The following is a 6,256-nucleotide window of genomic DNA, read 5'->3' on the forward strand; positions in this document are numbered from 1 at the left end:
GTGAGTGAGTGAGTGTGTGTGTGTGAGTGTGTCGCAGCTCAGTGATGGTCTGACAAAGAGCACTCAGGGGCTCCTCTGTGTTTATGCTGGGGGGATGCACATGGCTATGATGATAACAGTGCTGAATTCCCTCGGCAGGTAAAACGGTCTCCATTTAACAGTCAGCTAAGAATCCAGTTTGCTTGTATGGGAAAGTAAATGTTTGTAAAAAATAGAAATACTAGAATGACTCAGGCCTCAGACTTTACACAGCAAGCCGCTCTGAAATAGCTGAAAGAATAACAAAGAAGTTTATTAAATTGAAATATCTAAAGCACTAAATTCAGACAGGTAGTTCATGATTTATACGGTAATATTGGATGATGTTATTTGTGTAAGGCTCATTGAGAATCAGGCAGAAACCAAATCTGAACAAGTACGCCACCGTCTCCAACACAAACAGGAACAACATCTCCTAAAGGCCTTTTCCTTCTCACAATCAAACAAGTATGTGATAGTTGCTATTTTTAGATCGTTCTCCCATTCTGTCTCCTCTGCTCTCACCCTCATCCCCTCTTTCCTGTCCTATCATGTTAGTCAATAATGTCCCCTACACAGGGACTGGACTGTGCTCCATACTCCCATTCCTGCCACTCCTACTGTGCCAAAGCCTGAAAACATTGGTGCAGCTGAAGCAATGTTACACACGATCCAGCCTGTAAAATGAGCAGGGAACACTGAGGCTCACATGTCCATATATGGACCTGGACCGACCTGAGTGAGAAGAATGGGTTCACTTGATGAATTTACATGCAAAACAGAGCCGAGAGGCTCCCAGGCTCAGACTTTTACTTTACAGTGCTGCAGGCCTGGTTAAAGCAAAACTTTCAGAATAACATCTGACTGATGCTGTAATCCACGTAGTAGGATGGTAGATGTAAACATGCCTGACTGAAATGTTGAGTATGGCAGAAACAGGTGCTTCAAATTGTAAACGCAGAGGGAAGTAGAGCTGAAACGTTCAGGTTGAGGATGAGCAAAATGTGTTCTGACAGATTGTTTGTGCGATGTTCTTTCCACAGGTCAGGAGGAGCAGACGTACGGCGCTGTGGTATTAAATCTGCTAAAGTCAGGGATTTAGATGATCCAAGCATCTTATTGTATGCATGGACTTCCATTAAAAAGCTATGTTAAATACATCATTGCACAGAGACCAACTGACTTCATTCTGAAAACCGTTCGACTTTGAGGATGCTCTTTTTATTACCAGAAAAGCTAAAAACAGCAAACAGGACACTGACACAGGAGCAGGAGACCTGAGCCCAACACATTTCATTCATGTTTGTCTACTCGCTCCTGGATTTATGAATATCAAAGGCATTTTAAATAACACAGCCTAAAGTCATATAATTCCATTTTATTCAACCAGATTATCTGTCCCTGCGTGTGCTTCCGTCTTTGGTTAGAGCACCAGGTGAGCACTGTCAAGAGGTCCAAGTGAGTGAACCTGATTAACAGAGCACTGACCAATAGTTATCAGCTACAGCTACCTGTGGCATCACACCTGGGAGTCACAACAGCCACAGTCCTAATTCTGAACATAACCACGGTCCAGGTGGTGTAGTTATGAAAAGCCCTCTCCTTAGAGTTGTTATAAAATGGAAAGTATCCACAGCCACAGATGTGCTCAAACATACCGTAAAGTTTGTTCTAAAGTTAGACAGTTTGTAGTTTTTAAGCCTGGCCTTTTACATTTACATTAAAGGGCTGCAGTTTTTAGCACATTAGGCACAGACACACACGCCTTTTAAACACCTGGAGAGCTACTTTGTGTTAATATCATAATAAAACCCACAGTGGTGCTTCTTGATTTAGTTTACAGACTAGAACCTTTAGACTGGAGTTTAAATGGAGCTAGAGATCGTGGTCATGGTAAAACCTCCACATGCAGCATTTCAGATTCATTTGTCTTTCCCATGATTAGCTTTGAATCTTCAGGACTAAATACGAGCGCTTTATTCATCAGAGGAACTGATCTGAATGACAGAAGTGGGAGAAATAGAAAAAGGAATGAGGTGTGACGCAGGGTGAAGTGCGGGTGGCTGGAGGAGCTAGGGAGGTGGAGGAATGGGGCCGTGACTGGTTCCACATCAGGAGGAGTGGAGGTTAGAATGGAGAGTCGGGGATGCCTGTGCAATGAATCAGCTGTTTAAATATGATCCCTGCTCTTCATCGTAACACACCCATTCACTCCCTCAAGAAGAGGAGGTAGGGATGCACACCTCCTCTTCGTGACATGCTATTTATCATTCCACCCTCCTTACAGTGCTGGAATGAAGCCCCTCGGGCCAACCTGCTGCACTGGGCCCACAGTCTTTATTGCTGGTGTTGTAGCAGATTTAGACTTAAAGTGCAGGGTTAGAAAAACCAGCAGGCACTGTCCTGGTTATCATATACTGCCACTAGCTGGCTTCAGGTCAACGAGCCACATGTGTTCAGGTATAAACTAAACATCATCACACTGAACTTTATAAAACAATCTGTCCTTAAAGGTGTTCATGGTTCTGCTCAGTGCACAGATGAGTGCGATGTTCAACAATGGAAACAAGCTTCTCACTCAGCACCACGACCTGAACATGATGTCTGACTGAGCTTTTAAAACCTGCAAAAATTAAACTTCACACAAGAACCGGCTAGTAGCAAGGCAAAGTAATCAGTAATCAGTGGGTGCACATTTTCTTAGTTACTGATTGGCTGTCGAGTTATTTTTTGTAGGTCAGTGGAGCTGATGGTGTGTTTAAGTGTGACAGCATGGACATCTGCAGCAACAAGATAATAAAAGCTAAAGCTGCGTCCACACAGCACATCACTGTGTTGCTGTCAGTAGCAGATATTCCTAAACCTCTATTCTCACTGGCTGCCTCGACTTTGAGAAAAGTTGAAAGTCAACAGAGTTTTGCTACCTGTGGTTACTTTAAGTTAAAATAGACAAATGTGACTGATGATTAAAGCTGAAGGAAGCCCCGGGAGAGCGCAGAGCAGAGCTGGAGTGATGAGAGGAACTTGTAGAAAGACTTTGTTGAAGGAGCACCCAGAGTGATGTGAAACGTAACAAGTGTGATGTGGACTAAGAAAAACATGCTGTGTACTTTTGGTGTGGAGCTGTGAGCTGTGCTGATGTTTCCTGTGGTCAGCTGCATCCAAAACCTGATGGGGTTTAATGATACGAGCAAGGAAACCAAAACAATGCAAGACGCAAGGTGATCATTTTCACTGCGTGTAAACTCTTTAAACTTATCAGTGCACCTTGCATTTCAGCGCTCTCACACGCTACTGTGGTGTAGAGTATCACATTCCAGGCCAGATCCTCACTGAGTGCAGTAAGCTCTCGTCTGGCAGCGTATGGCCTCAGCTGTCAAGGAACTGAACACAGATGTAAGAGAGTAAATCTCAGGCTTGCTGGACAAGCAGCTCAATGAGCCCAACGCACACAGGCTGACACAAACACACACCGGAGGAGGAGAGCTGCTGCTCATGCTAACAGGGAGGCAGGTGCTTCACGTGCTGACAGAACGCCCTCTGGTTAGTTTCCACCTACACATTGTATCGTAGCTCGTCACACATGCCAGCAGCATGGGGTGGCATTACTTTCGATTGGCTGTAATATAATGTAATATGACTGAGGTCATAAAACCCAAGAAAGACACAATCTTGCTATCCTCCGTGATTATTAGTCTTCCAGGGTGCATTTACATATATATTAAACTATACATGACACCTGAAGTCAATGGCAGCCTTCACTCATGGTGAAATCATCACTTATATCAATCTCAGCTTGTGAGGGAGGCCTAGCAGGGACAGCATCAGACTACAGCACAGATTCAGCCCCCTGTGCTTCACTACAAAGCCCTCGTGCTGTTTCCTCACTGTGTGAGCCGGCCCCTGGAACAGCAACTGTGCTTTTATTACCAGCAGAGCACCAGGCCAGGGCCTTTCCTCAGGGTACCAGCAGCACAAGTGTGAGTGAAAAGTGGGAAATACCTGAGACACATCAGAAAGCTGTGTGTTTCTAGGCTGCAAATACGCTCAGAGCCTCGGGGTTAGACCGCTACGTCCTGATTTTGTAATAACATTTCAACACAGCACGTGAAGCAATCCAAGCTGTGAAAATATATTCTTAGCACTACAGATGCAGTAAAGCCATTTAAATGAATACTAATGCTGTTAGTATATTGTGTACTGCTTATGCCGCATGGCTGTTAGCTTGCACTGGACCGCACGTGTGAAATGAGATGTTGCTTTTGTGTATATTGTTTTGAACAGCAGCATTGTGTAAAGCTCATGGTGATGCTTAAATGTGGTGCATGTTCCACGTGTCACCTTGATGCTGGTAACCCACAGAAATCACGTCAGCACATATTTCTGCACAGCCATCAGTATGTAGACTTTTACATGCTGTTATGCTGCGATATAGGATGAGCTATGGCTCAGGAGGTAGAGCGGATCTAACTGGAAGGTCGGTGGTTTGATTCCTGGGATGCCAGACTATCTCCTAACCCCAAGTTGCTCTCCGATGCATCTCTCAGTGTGTGACAGTGATGTTAGATGTGCCTGTGTGAATGAGGCAAGTTGTGTAAAGCGTTTTGGGTGCCCAGGCAGAACCAGTCCATAAAAGACTAGTTTTCCTGTGAACGCTGGAAGCCTGATACACTGCAGCGTTTGCAGCTGAGATTCAATATCCTAAATTTTCCCCAAATGATTTACAAGTAGTGGAAACAATGTTGCACATTTGATGTTTAAAAATATGCACATGAGTGATTGTTCTCTATGTGTCCATTGGTGGTTCCATGCACTTCTACTTTAAGTTTAGTTGCTGCCCCGCCCCACCCTCCATACACAATAAAGAACGGTTTAGAATATGTCCAATCACCTCCAGCATGACCGGGCCCTCGGCTCCTATGATCTTTGATCTGCATGATAGACAGCACCTTCATCCAAACACTGAGTGAACATGAACAGTGCTGGTATTCCACCAGGAGACCTGAAGGATCGTCGGGGGATCACTCTTCACACGAGGGCCCAAAACATTATTCACACACTTTTTTTCCTCTAATTTGTCACACATCTGTTTGCCCTCTGTGTTCAGACTGAACGAAGACGTTGACAGTGTTAATGTTTCCAAGTATCAGTGTGTGTCCCATGCTGGGGTGTTGGCCAAGTGTTTACTGTCTGACTTTTAAAAAGAATCTGCCCTGAAAGGGCAACAGAGGAGCAGAGAAAACTGAAAACAGAACAACACATTGTGGCTTTGCTTTTTTAATGAAGATGAATCTGATCTTATGTCATAGTTGGCAACTGTAACCAAAGCCAGTGTTTTGAGTTAGCGAGGGAGCCGGTGATTGGCATTTCAGGGGGAGTTTCTCTCGCCACAGGGGCAGGGCGCTTGGCTAACGTTAGCAAAATCCCAACCTCTGATATTCCAAACAGACTGTTTTGGAAGCTTTCAGCCCTCAACTTCAGCAATTTATTGGGGACTAATTAAAATGTAGATTTACGATGTTCTCAGATTGAGAAACAGTTCAGTCATTGAATTCCTTCATATGTGATGAAAAGATAAGTTTGTTTTTCACTCAGAGTCCTGCCCTGCTCATCTGCTGATTGCTAAAAAAGTCTTATACTCGTACACCGAGGCACAGACGCCAGCAGCATTGTGTAAGTCTGTTAGCACAGAGTTCAAGTCAGGCAGTCTGCAGCGCCTAAGATGGAGCCCTCATTTGACTGAGGGAAACAGAGAGAGTGAGGTGGGTCCAAGCCACGATGTCTGAGTCAAGGGTGGAAACTCTGAATGTTCTCGCGCCACTGTGCAAAAAGCTGCAAGCTATTACACATCACAGTGCAGCCTCTCAAGCTAAAAAAAGAAACAGGGCTCTCCTCAGCTCCCCTCAAAGAAAAAAACGTGCTCCTTCTTAAAAGAAACATCTGCCCCCAATCCTCTGCTTTAAACTGGACCTGACGCATGCTCGTGGTATTTTCCATCTTTTTAGAAATAGTGAGGAAAGAGTGAAATGACTTTCTGAACCGATTTTGTCTGACTTGAGCTGCCAGTAGGCGAAGGCTCTTTGTCCTACATACAGCATGCTATGGAAGAGATACCTGGAGGCCACCTGTACTGCAAACTGAAGCTGCATATTCATTTTAACTGGTGTAGTTTTGGTGTTGAGAAGGTGGAGCTGCAGAGACACACACACAGACACAGACACACACACACACACACACA

At 44.6% G+C, this 6,256-nt stretch overlaps 1 protein-coding gene across 1 annotated transcript in view; it reads right to left on the minus strand.

Annotated features, from left to right (window-relative positions):
- cavin1b (caveolae associated protein 1b) overlaps positions 1-6,256 on the minus strand; it is a 27,742-nt gene that overhangs the window by 19,706 nt on the left and 1,780 nt on the right. The window lies entirely within an intron of this gene.

Source organism: Haplochromis burtoni, unplaced genomic scaffold (genome assembly GCF_018398535.1).
Source record: "Haplochromis burtoni strain Fernald_Lab_line unplaced genomic scaffold, NCSU_Asbu1 Contig_691, whole genome shotgun sequence".
Classification (NCBI taxonomy): domain Eukaryota; kingdom Metazoa; phylum Chordata; class Actinopteri; order Cichliformes; family Cichlidae; genus Haplochromis; species Haplochromis burtoni.